The sequence below is a fragment of the Macrotis lagotis genome, chromosome 1 (genome assembly GCF_037893015.1).
Source record: "Macrotis lagotis isolate mMagLag1 chromosome 1, bilby.v1.9.chrom.fasta, whole genome shotgun sequence".
NCBI classification, from domain to species: Eukaryota; Metazoa; Chordata; class Mammalia; order Peramelemorphia; family Peramelidae; genus Macrotis; species Macrotis lagotis.
The window spans coordinates 358,568,265-358,587,533 of record NC_133658.1 but is presented as its reverse complement, the minus strand read 5'-3'; the positions used below and the strand labels follow the sequence as shown (position 1 = coordinate 358,587,533).

At 39.9% G+C, this 19,269-nt stretch overlaps 1 protein-coding gene across 11 annotated transcripts in view; it reads left to right on the top strand.

The window, feature by feature from the left end:
- CBFA2T2 (CBFA2/RUNX1 partner transcriptional co-repressor 2) overlaps window positions 1-19,269 on the top strand; it is a 166,439-nt gene that overhangs the window by 66,946 nt on the left and 80,224 nt on the right. Inside the window, exon 1 of one of the 11 annotated variants that reach the window (XM_074212162.1) lies at window positions 2,533-3,910. The exons of the other annotated variants lie outside the window; for them this stretch is intronic. The gene's annotated coding sequence lies outside the window, so the exon portion shown is untranslated. Of the gene's footprint in view, window positions 1-2,532; window positions 3,911-19,269 lie in introns of those variants that run through there. 11 annotated transcript variants of the gene reach the window in all.

Below are 19,269 nucleotides of genomic sequence, written 5' to 3'. Positions count from 1 at the left end.
AAAAAACATCCTTTTGTGACAGTGTTGGATCTTCGGATTGTCCAGTGGTGAAGGCAGGCATCTGTGGATGGGCCCTGCTCATATCCTTGGCGCTGCTGCCTCTGCTCAGGGCCTGCCAGTGATGCAGACTGTATGCATGCAAACTTGAAAAGCGCACCCTGGATGACTTTGAAAAAGGGCGCCAGAGTGAACTCTCTTTGTTCCGCCCAGCAAAGGCAGGGCTTTGTCTATTGTCTGGGGTCTGGGCCAGTCACATTCCTGTCTCCTTTCATTCTGAAGCAGTTGGAAGATGATGGGCAGGGCATGGGTTCTGTGTCGGCACAAAATCTGGACACGCTCAGCCACAGTTGGGGGGGGTGGGGAATGTCCCTGGCGCCCCAAACATGTCTGTACATCATCCATTTGTATTTTTGGATGCAAATTATGGCCTTTTCCATGGCCAGTTCTCCCCTAAGCAGCATAGGAACAGCAGCAAGGCTTCAAAGGAAAAATATGATGTATTTTGTACCTTTTAAAACTGACATGTGTAGCAGGAGGAATCATAGACTGAAAAGTACACTGGATTTGGAGCCAAAGGCGACCTGGGTTCAGATTTTAGTTCTGTCACTTACTACCTTTTGTGATCTATCAACCTGTGCCTCAGTTTCCTCATCTGTAAAATAAGAGGATTGGACTAGATAATTTCTAAGGTCTCTTCTAAATCTAAAAATCTATGAATCATGATGGTTAAGATACCAGGCTAGAGGATACTGTAGTAAAGGGACTGGAGCCCAAAATTTGTAGACAGGAGTTACCTGGCTTCTTCACTTAGTGTAAATGTCATTAATGGTAAACAGTTCCTCTCTTCGTAAAAGAGGGGGTAAAATTAACATTCTCTAACAAAGCTGCCTGCTTAGGTGCTATTTTGGATTATAGACTGAGCACCCAAAGGGACTAGAGAGCTCATGGTCTTTGAATTTAGAGCTGGAAGAGACATCCAAAGTCAATTCATTTGACCTCTTTAGTTTTACAAAGGAGGAAACTGAGGCCCATAGATGTGGCCATTTGCCTAAAGTTTCACAGGATATTAATGTTCAAAGCCAACTTCATCAATCCATTCCTTGGTACCTTGATCTCCCACTGCCTCCTTTCATCCTTTAATTTTTTTTGGGGGGGGGGGGTTGCAAAGCAAATGGGGTTAAGTGGCTTGCCCAAGGCCACACAGATAGGTAATTAAGTATCTGAGGCTGGATTTGAACTCAGGTACTCCTGACTCCAAGGCTGGTGCTTTATACACCACGCCACCTAGCCGCCCCTCATCCTTTAATTTTACAGAGGTGAAGGGGCAGCTAAGTGGCTCAGTGGATAGAGCACCGGCCCCCGGGGTCAGGAGGGTCTGAGTTCAAATCTGGCCTCAGACACTTAAAACTTAAAAAAAAAAACTAAAAATAAATTTGCAGAGGTGAGAGGGATCCAGTCCTCAAGGGCGGGGGGTGATCAAGTATCAGGACAAGGATTCAAATCCAGGATTTCACATTCCCGATTGCCAGTTCCCCACCCGAGGCCCCGGGAAGGCGGGGGAGCCCACGTAGGGTGGTCCCCGGAGCTTCCCAGCGGGAATAAACCGACGTGGGCGGCTGAGGAGGGATCCGAACCCAGCCCCGACTTCTCCGAGGTTCTCCCCCAGACGGTCATGCCTCGTCTCCCTTGCTAAGAGATGGGGCGCGGAGCCCGCGAGAAGTCTTGCGGCAGCCCCGAACGGGGGGCCGGGCGGGGCTGGGGGGGACACAACAACACTGAAACCTGTTGCCGAGCTGCAAGCTGTTCATGTTTGGCGGTCCCGGCTTACTTACCAGGCGGGCGGGGGCTGGGCCGGGGGCTGGGCCGGCCAGGGGAACAGATGTGCCCTGGGCTGTTGGCGCGTGCCGGCTCTGTTCTCCTGCTCCTAGCACCAGGTGCAGCTATTGTTCGCCTCGGCCTCCATTCATCCGGCCTCGTCTGTTGCTCTGCGCTTTCGAGCTCATTGTTTCGGCAGGAAATTAGCATTAAAAACCCATCCGAAACCCCCACGTCCCTCAGCTGCAGGTGACTGCTATTGGCCCCAGCTGCCACCCTTGCGCTTGATTACTTCCATATGGGGCTGTGCGGAGACGAAGTCACCATTTATTGATTTCCAACTCCCAGCCCCCCACCCCTGCTACCCCAAGTAGAATGCCCTGAAATCTATTAGGCCCCCAATGGGCTCCGTGGCTCGGTCAGCATTACAACTGTGATGAACGGTTTACAAGCAAAACTAATTACTCCCTCCCACCCAACCACCCAACCTAAATATTAAATGTAAATAACGGAGGGTGATGAGCAGGATGTGAAATCTTTACGAGGGCTGGAGACCAGGCGGGCTTCAGAAGCAGGAAGGTTGTTACACTTTGGATGGAAAATTTTTAGTCACTGCTTTAAATATTTCATACCCCGCCCATGAGCATCCAAGCCAACGGGGCCCAGGGGGCCGGGGCCCGGGGGGGGGGGCATTTCCATCTTCTGCCTGTTAATTCCCTAAGTTTAGTTAGGAAGGAGGAGAGGAAGGGGGGAAGTGGGGAATGTGAAAGTTATACTTGGACACTCATCCCCCACCCCCATCCAGCTCTTTTAACCCTTGGTTTTGAATAGGATGCTTGTTCTGTGTTTGCCTATGCGGTTATTCTAGTTTGCTTAATAAAATACTCTCCCCACAGCACGTTGGGGCTTCCTGGGCTTCCTCTCTTTGCTCCCACAAGAACAAAGTTAGAAGGTCCATTTGGGGTATTGTGTTAGATGGAGATTAGAGGAGCAGATGATAGGAATTCTACTTTGGAGGAACCAGACATGTAGCTTTTTGGGAACAGGTCAAGAACAGTTATTTCTGTCTCTGATAGAAGGCTTTGTGTAAGCAAAGACGAGACATTTCCTCTAGCTTGTGTTCCCATCTGAAGAAATAAAAGTCAGTAAGAGCTCCCTTGGGCTATGGTCCTCAAAGTTGCCTTGGTCTTATCTGTGGTCAGAAAGCATTGTCTGGTAGGGTAAGGATTGGAATTGAGTGAATTTTTGCTGACTTAAGTTATGCAACCTAGTCTTGAAACAGAGCTGCTGCAATAAAATCACTTTGTGGTTTTGAAAGTTTGTAAACTAAAGTGCTAAAAGGCATTACCACATTCTGGGCGGGGCCAACACTGTTAACTAGTCAGTAGAACCCAACTTTTGACTTTCTGAAGTGGTAGATGATCTAGGCCAGCAAGGGATTGATAGAGACTAGAAACTTTAGCATCAGAGAGGAACCTTGGAGACTAGCAGGTCCACCTGAGGCCCTTAGAGGGGGAGTGACTTGCCCACGGATCAGTGGTATAGAGCAGTAAAAAAAGAATTTGGTTTCAAATCCCACCCTTGATGCCTTATTACCTATATGACCTTGGGCAAATCTCTTAACCTTTCCAGGCCTGAGTTTCTTAATCTGTAAGAGGGAATTGGTCTCGATGGTCTTTGAAGTTCTTTCAGCTCCAGACCTCCAATCTTTTGAATGACACAACTAGTAAATGAAAAGGCTAAAATTTGAACCCAAGTCTCCTGTATCTTGAGGTGAAAAAAAATGATGCTTTTTGCACTCAGTGACATTTCTACAGCCTTTAATGGTTTGTAAAAACTTTACACCCGTTGGGAACTCTCTCCACCAAGGGGAATAGGATTTCTTGGGAGAGACATACCAGCCAGCAGGGGTCCAATGATTGCAGGTCAAAGATAGAAGGCCAAACTGAAAGCAGAGAAATTTATTAGCATACTAAGGAGGCCTGCTGCCTGAAAGCAGCTTCAGCCACCTAGGCTACCAATTTGATTTTTATAACTTTACAGCACAGTTAGAGAAAACAGCCCAACAGCGACATTTTGCAGCAACTTAGGAAAGGTAAGTACAGCATTTTGCAGGAGAAGGAAGGTAGTCATTCAAGGGAGAAGGGGGGGGGCCCGATATTTGGAATGCAATTGGCAGGATTTATTGGAATATGAAAACATTCCCACTGTTCAAGAGTAGGAGATAGGGGAAGGTGATCCAATACTTTTATAATTGTTTTAAAAATCCATTTAGACAAAAAGGCAGGTGCTTCTTGATTAAGGACAGTAGTTGTTATAGTGGTAGAAGGAATCATTTGCTTTACTGTGCTTTTGCACAGTTATATTTTATTTTTCCTTCAATGTGGATTTGGGACTTTGCATCTTTAGGCCACCCCGTGATTGGGGAATTAATCCATCCAGATTTCCTGGAAAAGATTGTGTTTCCTATTTTCCCCACTTATGTATGGGTTTTTTTTTTCTCTTGAGCCTTATGACAATCATGTGAGGTAGGTGCTTCAGACATTATTGTCTCTATTTTACCCTTAAGGAAACTGAGAGAGGAAGAAGTTAAGTGGCTCACCTAGGGTCCAATACAACTAATAACTATCAGAAATAGGATTTTTATCCAGGCATGAATCCTGGACTCTATTCACTATGCCAGCCTCCTACAAGAATGGTAGTCTCCCTATAGAATTATCTTATTGTGTTAGGAGGGTTTGGTGGTTGGTTTTTTTTTTCTCTAATCCCTTTAGTTTTAAAAAGATTATAGATTTTCATTTTAATATCAGACTTTTATTTTACTTCACAATTTATTTATTTATTTACATTGTTTTATAGTTACTACTTATTTTATTTTCCCAGAGTTTTATTTCTCTCTGACTGAAGGGACAATCCTTCACTAGCAAAGCATGCTCTTTCTCCTGTCCCCAAAATACATTATCGTTTCAAATGACCACATGTGGCCTGATTTCCCCAAATAGCATTTTGGGTCGTGACACTTCAGATAATGTCCAGAATATGGTGGTGATGGCTGGCCTGGGTTGCTTCCAGCTCTAACGACTACTCTCCTCTATCTTTGTGTCCAACAATGAATAACATTATGTGCCCCCCTGGGAGATTGCATAAAGTCTTCCTAGCCAAGAATAGCTCTGCCATCAGATCTTCTGAGATCTGTCTGAGAAGGAAGCAAGAATACTTACTTAGTCTGGTGATTATCCAGACCAGTCTTGGAAATTCTTTGGTGAAAGTTGTATTTCTTTTAAGGTAGCCTCCTTCAAAATGCTTAATAAATGTTTGGTGAATTGAATTCAGTCCTTATTGTCTATAGACCAGTATAGCGTGGGAAGAAAAATAGAGATGAGTGAGAATCCTTATTCCCTATAGTTGAGGGATAAGATAAATAACGCTGAACACAAAATAGAACATGAAGATAGAGTTTCAACACATGGGGGATGGGATCAGTTAGAGGAAAAGCATTATTGGAATGGGGAGCAGTGTAAACAGAGGCACCAATATGGAAATGTTCAGTTTATGGGAAGGGTAGAAGTTGCAGAATAGTCTAGAAGAGGAAATTAGGAGAGAATCTGTCTTATACCCATTGCTAATTTATGTACCCATTATCTCCCTGAATGTCTGCATCTCCCCCTACACAGAGAGAACCTTACCTTTCTACAGTGGTTAGTTGGGAATTTGGGAGTTCAGGAGACAGACCAGTTCCTTTCTGGGCAGCCCATAGCACTGTATACCTGATCATTCACAGAGCACTAAAATGGAGTTCCCCGCTCCTTGTCTCATATTTTGTTTTGAGATACCCTCTCCTGACTTATCATGTCTCTATCCTTGTTTGGAAACCAGGAAGGGGAGGTATCCAGGGTCTTACTTGAATACCAAGTGTATAACTTCAGGAGTCAGAAGGTTGGGGGGGGGGGAAAGATAATCCAAATATGGTAGGATCCTGGGAAAGAAGATCTAAAAGCAAGGAGGAACTTCAGAGTACCTTTGGTATGATCCCTTTATTTTGCAGATGAGAAAACTGTAGCCTTAGGAAAGTCAGGTGACTTGCCCAAGTTCACAAAAGCAGTAAGTGTTAAAGGTGAGATTAGAACCTGAGTCCCCTGGCCAAGCAAGTTCTTTTTACTGTGCTATACATTCAAGTTCCTACTGGATTACTCATGTAGTGCTTTTCAGAATTATCACTGGCACAGCCTTTCCAGGGCCTGGTAAGGCACCCTTTTCAAACTGGGGCAGGATGGAGGAGGAGAGGCTAAAAGGAAATCTGATCTTGGATGACATACCTCTAAACCAGACTGATTACGAGGGTGGGAGCAAAGCTGGGGAGATAGCCCTGGAACAGATACACGGATTCAAATAGGATGTTGTACCTCACTCTGTGGCAGCATGATGCATGAGAAAAGAATACTTTATCTTGAGTCAGGGCACCTTGGTTCATTTTCCTGTTCTGCTTGTGACCTTATGAATCACATTACTTCTATGGGCCTCAGTTTCCTCATCCATAAAAGTGAAAGATGCCTTTCAGGCTCTTCTGGCTCAAAACTCAGTGATCCTATTAACCAGACTTAGCTACAATTTACTGTTAAGAAATAGAAATCCAGAAACCATGATGGAGAACCTTGCTTTATAGACTGTTGAGTCCCTTTGCCTGTTGGATTTTGAAACTGTGGACCCTCCAATACCCTGTGGATCTGCATGTTTAGCATTTATAATTATTTTATTATCTCTGCTTGGAAAACAAATACTTCTGTTCTGTTTATACATGTTGTCTTCTTTCAGCCTGGATCAATTGGTGAAGAAGCAGAATTGGAAAGACCAAAGAAGGGAGTTAGGGCACTTTGTTTGTAGTATCATTTCTGGCACTGCCTTTTTTTTTAAGTGAGTTTTTATTGATATCTTTAACACTAACTCTTGGTATATCACTTTTTTTGGTAACTTGACCTCTCTGGGCCTCATTTTCCTTCTTTGTAGAATGAGATGGTTGTTGGATTAACAAGTTTAGAATTCATTCATAGAGTTCATATTTGAGTGCAAAGACTGTTGGATTTATTTTCTTATCTTCCTTGTTCCTCTCCCCACAGATACTCACTCAGTGATGATGAATGAGTGAAGTCACTACTCAAAAAAATTGTATGACTGCCATTTTAAATGACCATTTGAAGGGAGAGGGATCAGAATGGAGCAATATGGGAGAGGGAGGATTAGATCCAGGCCCATGTGCTTGTGTAATAGAAAAGATGTTTTGACTGGAGTGGAAAGTTCTTTAAAAGAAACAGGGTGAGAGAAAGCTGAAAAAATAGTTTGGCCCTTTCAGAGCCAGAATCAAGAGTTTGGGCTTGAAAGAGAAAATGAAAGTCTGAGCAGGGGAGTGTCCTGGTCAAAAACGCTGTTCTAGAAAATTTTGGCTAATAGTTAATACAAGATAAATTGGGGCGGCCCTGGAGTCAGGAGTACCTGAGTTCAAATCCAGCCTCAGACAGTTAATAATTACCTAGTTGTGTGGCTTTGGGCAAGCCACTTAACCCCATTGCCTTGCCAAAAATAATAATAACAATAATGATAAATAAAATTAAAGGAAAAGAACAATTATAAAAAATAAAAAGATAGATTGAAGCAAGGAGAGTCTTCACGGTTCCATGGTTTAAAATAAACTATTGTGTCAGTCCAGTTTTGTGGAATATTAGGATGGTGAAGGCTGGTGGAATATAAGGATTGTAAAAGAGATTGGTAAAAGCTGAGTGAATTTTTTTTTCAGTGCTGTGTATTTTTACAATATTGTTTTTTCCTCTAGAGTTCTTGAACAAGTATCCCTCTGGTATGGGACATCTTTCATGGGCAGTACTGTATAAATAAGCTAGGTAGGATATTGAGAAATGTAGACTGTTGCAGATGGTATCAGAAAACCTTCTTATCAAATATTTTCAAAAGTTTGTCAAACTCTTAATTGATGATGGCTCGGGAACATTGTTTACACAGGTCAGACTTTCAGTCTTATGGTCAAGATACAGAAGACCATTCCAAAATATAATTACTAGAAAACCAAGTCAACTATTAGACCTCAGTTCCTATTGGACTTCAGATACTTGATTATGTGACCCTGGGCAAGTCACTTAGCATTTTTTTTTTTTTACTTTAAGTAGTCTTATCTTAAAGTGGGAATTATAATAGTCTGTATCTCACAGAATCATTGTGATATGTGATATTGAGATAGCATATATAAAATGCTTTGTAAACCTTAAAGCATTACATAAAACTAGTTATCATCTCCTCCTACTATCTGGTATAGCTCATCCATTTTCTACCATACTTTTCCTATAGCCTCATAGCACTAGATGAGTTCCCTCTGCTTTGCATTCAGTATTCTCTATATTCCATTAATCTGATATTACTGAATAGCATCAGAAAAATGCGTGACTGAAAAAAGATATGGGCTGTTGGATCGTCTTCCTACTTCACTGGCATCCATTCAGTGTCAAGAGAACTAGAGGAAGATTGCCAGCAGATTGGATGAAATGCCTGGGAAGGCCATAGATGAGGGTAAAACAGGATAAACTGTGTAAACTGTATCCATCAAAGTACTGGTCCAGTTACTTCTTATTTTTCCCCATCCAGATGGTAAGCCCCTGTTTTGAGGACAAGGGAATCTTGCCTTATAATTCCATTCCAATAAACGGGTATTATGTAAGTGCCCACTGTATACAAGTCACATCTGCTTCTGTGCCCTACTAGAAAGGCCTGGCAGAGTGTGGAAGAGAGACTGGTGTTGAATAGATATTAAATAGGATAAGATGGAGGGAGTGTGATTTAGAGCTTAGAAGGAACCTCAGAGGCCAATCCCTAGCCAAACCCTTCATTTTACAGAGACCTAGGAAGGTTAGGTGAATCACCTAAATTCTTAAAAGTATTAAGCATCATATGTTGAATTTGAACCTGAGTTCTCAGACCTTAGAAGCAGTAAACTCTCTTTCCACTGTTCCATACTACTTCCATAGAATGAAACTGGCAGCATATTGGTGTTAAAAAAAAAAAAAAAGTATGGGTCTTTGTTTCCTGGAGAAGTTTAGCATAATAGAAGAATTCTTTAGTTTCCCAAAGGCATTCCAACATGTTCTCTTATTCCTGTTCACTCCTCAGTTGAACTCATTGTCCTGTTGCAGTGTCTGTGCAAGATAAATGTACTTAAGGGCAACCTCTGATTTTTTTTCAACCCAAACTCTGGACAAAAGACATTCTTCAGTCACTTCATTTTTCTTACATGGATAATGAGTTAAATAATTTGATGCAGTGAACATAATGTCATTCACTACTAGAACTATCTGAAGGACCTTACCATCTCTATGGAATCCCCTCTACCACTTGGTCTCTGCCATGGATCTCTTCTCCATGACACTGGCAAATAATCATGGTGAGCATCTTTCTCTCTTGCTTGATATGAAAACAAATGAAAAACATATAATTGGGGGAAAATATAATTTAAAAAAGAAAACATGAAAAGCATGTAATTGGGGAAAAACAAAATATTAAAAAAGGAAACAAATGAAAAACATGTAATTGGGGGAAATTAAAATATTATTTTAAAATAAAACAAATGAAAAACACATAATTGAGGAAAATATATATTTTAAAGAAGAAAACAAGTGAAAGACAAATATTGAAACTCAAATCTCTTTATAATGCTTCAGGGTTTGGAAAAAAAAAGCTCTTATTTACCTAGCCCAGTGATGCAAGCCAGAGTTGTCAAAGATACCCAGATTAAAAAGTAATAGAGAAATATTTAACAAAACAAAAATACAATAGAACATAGAGAAGATTTATGTGTGGTTTTCTAAGTCAATATGCAGCCAAAAAAGATCCTTGTGTATGGTAGTGACTCCAGCTCTATCTGATGTTAACACCACTGATGGAAGCAATTCAAGAATTATTTTAAAGACAGGAAACTGAGCCTCATTGCAGAGTGGGCATCCTTTGTCTAATACTTAGGTCCTGAATCCAAGCTTTCTTGATTCTAAATATAGTATTCTTTCCATTAAGCTGCAGTGCCCTTTCTTTCAGAAGGCCAAGATATAAGTGTCTGAGACCGGATTTGAACTCAGGTCCTCTGACTCCAGGGTCGGTGCTCTATCCATTGTGCCACCTAGCTGCCCCATTGAAGATTTTTTAAAAAATCTTTTAAGTTTGTGTAACAAAAGTATAATTAAGTAAAACAAACTAACCCATTGGCCAGGTTTGGCCTCAAATGATTCCTTCTCTGCCTGGAAGAGGAAGGCATGTTTTAGCTCATTGGTCCTCTTGAATCAAGATTGATTACTTTGTTGTTTGAACTTCAGATTACTTCAGTGATTTTTTTTCTTTGTATTATTTTGAAATAGACTTGATTCTATCAACAATCCTATAAGGTTGAGAGATTGGTGTCATTATCCTTATTTTTTGCCTAGGAAGAAATTGAATCACAGAGATGAGGCAGTTCCCTTCTCCTTCCCCCACAAAAACACAGCTGGTAGCAGAGCCAGGCTAGAGGCCCTATTTAGTAATTTTCCCAATAGGCTATATTATTTTGTAGGTGTGAGGTTAGAGAGGTGACATTTGGGGTGCTCTCAGTGTAAACAGTTATGGAAGACTACAGAGGGACAAGAAACAACCTGCACAATGAACTATTATCTCCTCCCAGGACTGAGATTGGTAATAGAAAGGAGTGCTACTTGGTGAGTCCAGGGGCTTTGCTTTGAATCCTCATTCACTGCTTTAGTCTTAGCTCTTCATCAGTATCATATAGGAATTGGACTAGATGACCTCTAAGGACCCTCTCTATTCTGTAAGTTACTGTCCCTTTTTTTATCTGGCCAAGGAATCCAGAACCCAGTGTGATAAAAGCCTTTATGCTGCAGAGGCAGGCTGGCGAATAAGGATGGGCCCTGGTGTATTTTATTAGACATTTGGGGGCGGACAAAGCAATACAAAAATATCTCACCACATTATTTTCATATTTATCTGAAGCCTGAAAAAGTAACTTTTGGGCTTTCTTCTTTGTAATTAGATTAGTGAAGCATATGGTGTTTACCCAGGCTCCCAAGCTAGTGAGGAAAGGAGCTGCATGTGCACGTGTGTGTGTGTGTGTGTGTGTGTGTGTGTGTGTGTGTAAGAGAAAACAGAGAGAAAAAGGAGAGATTGCCTTCTTAAGGAGAGATTGCCTTCTTGTGATTTTTGAGAGCTTGATCTTGCCAATAACCCCTCTTCCTCTACTTAGCAGCACATGAGGCCATTCTCACCATTCCCATTTCCCTTGATGATTGATCGAAGGATGTTCTTCAGCTGGTGCTATCTTTGCCTCTATTGACCTGAGAGAAAGAGATTTCTCAAAAGTAGGTGTGGGATTCTTCTATGGTGCTTCTACAAGCCTATAGTCCTTTCAAAAGGCTGGGATTGGAGATGGAAGAGGATTATCATCTGGTTGTGTTGCTTTGAGTAAAGGTATTCCTTGCAGCCCAATTTATATAGTTTGATTCCTAATTGAGGGTTTACTTTTTAGGAGGAATATGTGATATGATCCTAGCATAAATAGGAAGACTGTTGTCATCAAAGCAGAAAAATTCGGTTCCCTTTTATGATAATACATTAATGGCTGTTGTCAGTGTTTTCTTTCCCCAAGGTTTTATTAAGTCTAAACTTTAATATTGTCCTACTTACATGGAAACTAGCCCAAACTTATGAGGCAGAATTATAGACCCTGAAATGAACTTTTAACATATACTAAACCAATGCACTCTATTCTGGCTAAAAGAGTGGCTTCCATATGAAATGTACTAACCAAGCGTTAGATACAAAAGGTACTTCAAGAAAATCATCAGTACTCAATGATAACACTGAGAAATGATTGTAAGAAGAGGAACTAGAAAAGCATAACAGCCTGGATCTGAAGCAACTGCTTCTTTTGCCTCATAGTTTCAATGCAGTTTTAACATGGAATTACAGAATGTAATGCTGGAAGAAGCCCTAGAGCCACTGAAATCAACTCCACTAAAACAAGAGGTTCCATAGGATCATAGAAGGAGAAAGGATGTCAATTGTTCTTTAATAGAATCCCCTTGTTTGATAGAAAAAGAAACTGAGGCCAAGGGATGTTAGTCCAATGTTACACAGTAATAGCAGATCTCGATTTGAGTTCAGGTACTTGGACTCCAAATCTAGCTCTCTTTCCTCTTTGGTTCTTCACTTCCTTTCTTCAGCATGAGAAATTGGAGAACTTAGTGACAAAGCCTATCTTCTTTTCAAAAGCATATTAGACTTTTGGGCAACTTTCATTTTAACCATTATTCCCTTCTTCTCAGCTGAAGTCTGCTTGTCATCAACTTCCCCTTATTGCTCTTAAGTTCTGTCTCACTCATTCTTCCTTAAGACAGGCTCTCTTGGTGCAGAATGACTTGAAGTCATAGACCCTAAATCAGGTCCTTCTAGAGGTTTTGATCTATGATCATACTTGAAATGTAGAGAATGAATAGTAGGGTCTAGAAAATGGTCATAGTGAGATCTGGTGGTAGACTTTTGTAGCAAGCAGTTCCAACTTTCATGGCTAAAGATCTGGAACTAAAAGACCTTAGGTGGTAGTGATTGTGATGATTGTGAAGAGAAGACTTGTAAATTGGGATGGAAGATTGGAGAGGATTGTGGCATGCATGACTCCTTTTCCTAATGATGGCATAGTTAAGTTACTCTTTAAGATTTTGAACCTGGATGACTGGTAGAATAATAGTGTCAATCATTAAAATGATGATGTCCAGAGACTTTGGTGGTAAAGATGATGAGTTTTGGGATGTTAGATTGATCTTCTCTATTCCAAAAGAAGTTGAAGAAAAAGGGGAAAAGACCTCTGTGTACAATTGGATTTACAGCAGCTATTTTGTGGTAGCAAAGAATTCAAAATTGAAGGGATGCCCACCAATTGGTAGATGGCTATACAAGTTGTGGTATCTGATTGTGATAGAACACTGTTATGCATAAATGATGAGAGGAATGGTTTCAGAAAAACCTGGGAATATTTATATGAATATACAAAGTAAAGTGAGCAGAACCTGGAGAATATTGTACATAGTAGTAGCAATATTGTAACAATGACAATACTATACAAATATTGTACAAATGATATATAGTTATTCTTAGTAATACAACATTCCAAGACAATTCTAAAGGACTCTTGATGAAAAATGCTATCCATCTCCAGAGAAAGAATTGATAAACTCTGAATGCAAATTGAAGCATAATTTTTTCACTTTCTTAATTTTTTTTGTTTTTTCTTTTTTGCAGCATAACTAAAACATATAGAAATATATTTTTCATGACTTCATGTATATAAGTGTTATATTGTTTGCCTTCTCAATGGCTGGGGGAGTGTCTAAAGAGAGGGAAAGAATTTAGAACTCAAAATTTTAAAAATTAATGGGGGGGGTTTTGTGGGGGGTTTTTTTTTGGTAAGGCAATAGGGTTAAGTGACTTGCCCAAGGCCACACAGGTAATTATTAAGTGTCTGAGATCGGACTTGAACTCAGGTACTCCTGACTCCAGGGCCGGTGCTCTATCCACTGCGCCACCTAGCCGCCCAAAAATTAATGTTTTAAATAAATTATGAATTTTTAAAAAAAATCAGGTTGAACTTGAGACTATGCTTGGATATGTGGTATTCACCAGATGATTTTTAAAGAGCATAGATTATAGTAACAGATTCAAATTCAGATTTCAAGTTGAAAGGTCCTTAGAAGTCATTTAATCTAAGCCTGTCATTTGACAGATGAGGGAACTGAGACCCCGAGAGGCCCATATGACTTGCCAGATGGCACATAGACAGTAGATGCTTAGTAAGGGACAGAGGTAGGATTTGACCCGAACTCTTCTGACACCAAATTTAGCACTTTTCACTATCATCCTCTCCTTCTTACACAAAACTTAAGCATAGTCCCCATATTTAGATATATAGAGTATCTCAAGAGTTTAAAACTGTACTGAGACTTTTAGGATGCCCCTATATATTAAGAGGAAAAGGGATAAGAGATATGTCTTTACCTGTACTCTGACTTCAAGAGTGTTGAGGTGAACAATATAGGTTCTCTAAAACTGACAACTTTAAAAAATGCCTGTTAGCAAATATATTTACTGACATTAATGGGCATCCAACAGGAGCCTCTTAAACCACTCTTGTCCATCATCTATGTACAGTTATCCCTTCCACATTTCGACTTTATCCATGCCAATTTCAATATATTGTGAGTTGGCATAAGAAATTAAATCAGAATATTTGGGGAATTTTGCAGAAGTCGCATGAAGTCAGCAGACAATATAGAAAATGTTTAGAAACTCTGAAATGTATAAAATATATGTATAGTATTATATACTATCAACATATTAAGTGTCTGAGACCGGATTTGAACCCAGGTACTCCTGACTCCAAGGCTGGTGTTTTATCCACTACGCCACCCAGCCGCCCCCTCTAGCAATATTCTTGATCCAGATTTAGAAAACCATGTGAACTCTGGATTTGTCTAGTGTCCATAGAAGTGATTGCATTTGGCTGGCATACAATTGCTAGTGCTATCCTTGGTAAAACAATTCACCAATGCCTTATTATCAGCAGGCTGTCCCAGGATGGGGGTTAAACTTTAACCCCAGATCATAGTTGAGCTATGTTCTAATCTGGAACTAGAAGCTTTTCTTATGAACCTTCCCCACCCAACCAGAAGACTTCATATTTCTTGATATTACCCTTCAAGAAAAAAATTGCTTGATGTGGTTTTGTGATAATAATGATTAATTACTTCTACAAGTAACTTCCTTGAGGGCAAGAACTTTCACTTATGCTTTCATATACTAACACAGTCCAGGGCATGGCATATAGTCACAGTATGTTCTTAAGTATAAATAATATATAAATAATATATAAATATATATATAAATAATATATAATAAATATATAATAATATATAATATATAATAATAAATAATATATAAATTATATATAAATATATAAATATAAATAAATATATAAATAATATATAATATATAAATATATAAATATATAAATATATATAAATATATAAATATATATAAATATATATAAATATATATAAATATATATAAATATATATAAATATATAAATTGGACTACAAAAATATAAAAACATGCAAATGTATAAAGAACAATATAAATAAGTAATTTATAAATATTAAAATAGGGTTGCAAAGTACTTGTGTACATTATCCAATTTGAGCTTTGGGACATTCCTATGAGATAGATGTTATAATCTCCCTTTTATAGATTAAGAAACGAAGACTTAAGGAGCTAAACTAACTTGCCCAGAGTCACAACTAGGAAACAGTAGATGTGGTTTCCTGATTCCAAGACTAGAACTTTATCCAGTATACTAGGAATTAGAACTAGATTTATGGGCAACCTTGATGTTGAGTTCTATAACAAAGTAAAATCCTACAGGTATAGGATAATTCGTTTCATGAGACAGAGACAGAAAGGTGATTTGTATTCTTACAAAATTATACTTAGACTCCTTTTTTTTTTTTAGTTTTTTTGCAAGGCAAATGGGGTTAAGTGACTTGCCCAAGGCCACACAGCTAGGTAATTATTAAGTGTCTGAGACCAGATTTGAACCCAGGTACTCCTGACTCCAAGGCTGGTGTTTTATCCACTACGCCACCTAGCCTCCCCCTCTAGCAATATTCTTGATCCAGATTTAGAAAACCACGTGAACTCTGGATTTGTCTAGAGTCCATAGAAGTGGTTGCACTAGAAGTTAGTTATACTTAGTTATACATTCCCAGGGTTGCATAACTAGTATGTGTCATAGGCAAGACTTGATGATTTTGTTATCAGGTACTGTAGATATTATTGTTCACATTTTGGAAATGTGAGTCTGAAACAGCTAAAATGACCTGACTATGGCTAGCAAGTTACTTGTTTGTAAGATTTCCTAATCTCAGAGATTAAGAAAAGGACACAAAGAGCCATGGGATCTGGATTTCAGAGACACAACATTTATCATGTTTGCCAGGTTGTTGGTTTTTTTTAAGGAGTCTGGCAGGGAAGTTGGAGGAGGAGAGGAAGAATAGTTGGAGCCTACTCCAGCTACTTCATCCCCTTATTCCTCTAATTAGATTTTCATAAGAAACTCCTGGTCCTAGAAGAGATAGCCTTTTCTGAAGTCACTCAAACTGCCTTTTGCTAGGTATAAGGATATTATATGATACTTAAAATATTCAAATTTAGGGCATTGTACTGTAGAAACATGATTGGCCCTCTGGGCTTGCAATTGAGCAGTTGGTGTCTTGCTGGATATAAGACTAATATATATATATACTTAAAATTATTCAAATTAAGGGGGTACTCTTTGTGCTTGCAGTTAAGGCATTGCTACTGGCTAAATGTAGGCCCTGAGTGTCCATTGGTAATTTCTAGAGGTTCATTCACTCCCAGAAGAGTTAGGACAAGTGTCCTGTGCCAGAGGCTCAATTTGAAATCAATTCTCCCTGACTCTTAAATTCTGAACTTTCTAGTACTTATCTCATTTAGAAGCTAGTAGAAGGCCACAGCCCCATGAAGAAATGTAAGCAATTTTAATGAACAGGCTGCTCTTACCACACATGGGAATGGCAGAAGATGCCAAGTGTGGTCAGGTTCCCTAGCAAGATGGAAGCAGAACACAGAGCATGCCATGATGTCAGCAATGTGTGCTGGTTTTTGTTTTGTGTTGGGATTTTTTTTTTAATTTCTGGAGTTGGTCATGTCTCCCAGAAGAAAGTAGAGGAAGTTAGAATCCTGAAAATCATTCTCAATGGCCAGCTCCTATGATGCGGTGTGGGTTTTGTGGATGCCTCATTACGAGGGCTTTCTCTGTCTCCAAAGGCAAACTTAAGAGCCCTTTGTCATGGAAGCTGGTGGCAAAAATACTCCCCATATGTGCAGAATGTTCCCTGCTGAAAGCCGTGACCAAGACAGAACAGAGAGAAGCAGACAGAATGTCGCTAACACAGTTCTGTCCGGGTGGGACATCTGTGAGTGGCTCTTGAGGGCTGGATTTTTCTGTTATCCTACAACTAGCTAGGACCGCAGTTGGTTGACAGCTTGCTTATTTACAGATTACTTCACATTGACTCATCTCATCTCACCTTCAAGGCACCTCATTTAATACTGAGTAGTGACCCAGTGACAATCGAGCACAGATCAAGTCCTATCGATAGGGGGAAACCCTTTGTGTCCTTTCTACAGGCCCAAAATGTGCATTTCAGAGAGCAGCATCAATTGTTTCCAATCACGTTTTGGCATTGGCTGACACATTCTCCATTTTTTCTGTCTATCTCGGTGCCTACAGTCAAGTGTTAATATAAATGTCCTTTTTTGATTTGTTGCCAAGACAGCTGTCAAGCTAAAATCCTTCTTCTGGCTAGTAGTGAAGGCTGCCATGGCATTGAATAAGTGTTCTGTCAAAACTATCCAAGACAAACACCCATCGACCTGGAGGTCGAAGTTGTGTGCTTATTATAAAACAAGGACTCAACCTTTTTTCTGATGTGCATTCCTTTTGTGGGATCTGGTGAAGCCCGTGGACTCCTCAGTCATATTTTTAAAGGCAAAAAAAAGGTTTTTAGGCATTTTTCTTTTATGTCTTACTATTTGTTGACTCCATTTGAGGTTTTCTTGGCAATAATACTGGAGTCGTTTGCCATTTTCTTCTCCAAGTCACTTTACAGGTGAAGAAACTGAGGCAAACAGGGTTCAGTGACTTGCCCAGGGCCATAGCTTGGAAGTGTCTATGGCCAGATTTGAACTCAGGAAGATGAGTCTTCCTGACTCTTGGCCCAGCACTCTATCCTCTTTGATACCTATCTGATCTCCTACACACATACAAATACACATGTATAAATATATATGTATATGTTATCTATATCTAATTTTTAAATTCACTGATCCTAGATTAAATTTTCTGTTCTAAAGGTTGCCCATGATCCCAACAAAAAATTAATCTTTAGAGATGATTTAAAATGTGTCCCCCTGTGACACTGCCACAAGGCAGCTGCATGAGGAGGAGCTCAAGGGAAAGTTGTTCTGAACAGGACCAGCTGTGCCAAGAGGTACCTTCAGAGAGACACCATAGGATCTTAACTCTGTCCATGTAAGGAACCTCAAAGGCTGTCCAGGCCTACCCCAGCATCTTATAGATTACAAAAGCAGGGCCTGGGGAACCCAAAGGAACTTACCCAGGGTCACACAGGTAGTAACATCAAAGCTGAGGTCTGAACCTAAGTTCTCTTGATTATTTTCCATTTTTCCTGTAAATATCCTGGGATTGCTTTTTTTTAAAAAAAAAAAAAAACTTTCCTTGTATCTTTAGAACTTGGCAGTGCTGACCCTGAGCAGTCACTTACTTAATGTTTCCTGACTGACTGGCTCTAGAGATCAGCTCTTTCACCTGGAATAGCCTTGTCATTGAGTATTTTGAGTGAGGCTAGATCAGCTCAGTCCTTATCCTTTCTCACCAGAGATATCATTTCTTTTTTTTTCTTTTTTTTTTAGGTTTTTGCAAGGCAAATGGGGTTAAGTGGCTTGCCCAAGGCCACACAGCTAGGTAATTATTAAGTGTCTGAGACCGGATTTGAACCCAAGTACTCCTGACTCCAGGGCCAGTGCTTTATCCACTGTGCCACCTAGCTGCCCCTAGAGACATCATTTCTTGACCAAAGCATTCAGAGAGTGAAATATGTCACTCAGGGTGTCTGTCATTGCCCTTCAGGTTTAGTAACCTGCATTCTCTGGAAACTACAAAGGAGCCAGGTTACCATCTTGCCAACCTCCAGAAGCTGATCTGTTCAATCAGTGTGAATGTATAACCTGTATCAACAGATTGCTTGCTGTCTTGGGGAGAGAGGGAGAAATTTTTTTTTAAATTAAAGATTTTATTTATTTTGAGTTTTACAATTTTTCCCCAATCTTACTTCCCACTTCCCCCCCCACACCCCCCACAGAAGGTAATTTGTCAGTCTTTACATTGTTTCCAAATTGAATGTGATGAGAGAGAAATCATATCCTTAAGGAAGAAACATAAAGTATAAGAGATAGCAAGATCAGACAAAAAGATATCAGGTTTTTTGTCTTGTGTTTTTGTTTTTTTCAAAATTTAAGGTAATAGTCCTTGGTCTTTGTTCAAACTCCACAGTTTTTCCTCTGGATATAGATGATACTCTCCATTGCAGAGAGCCCCAAATTGTCCCTGATTGTTGCACTGATGGAATGAGCATGTCCATCAAGGTTAATCATCACCCCTATGTTGCTGTTAGGGTGTACAGTGTTTTTCTGGTTCTGTTCATCTCATTCAGCATCAGTTCATGCAAATCCAAGAGGGAGAAAATTTTACAAAAAGTGAATATTGA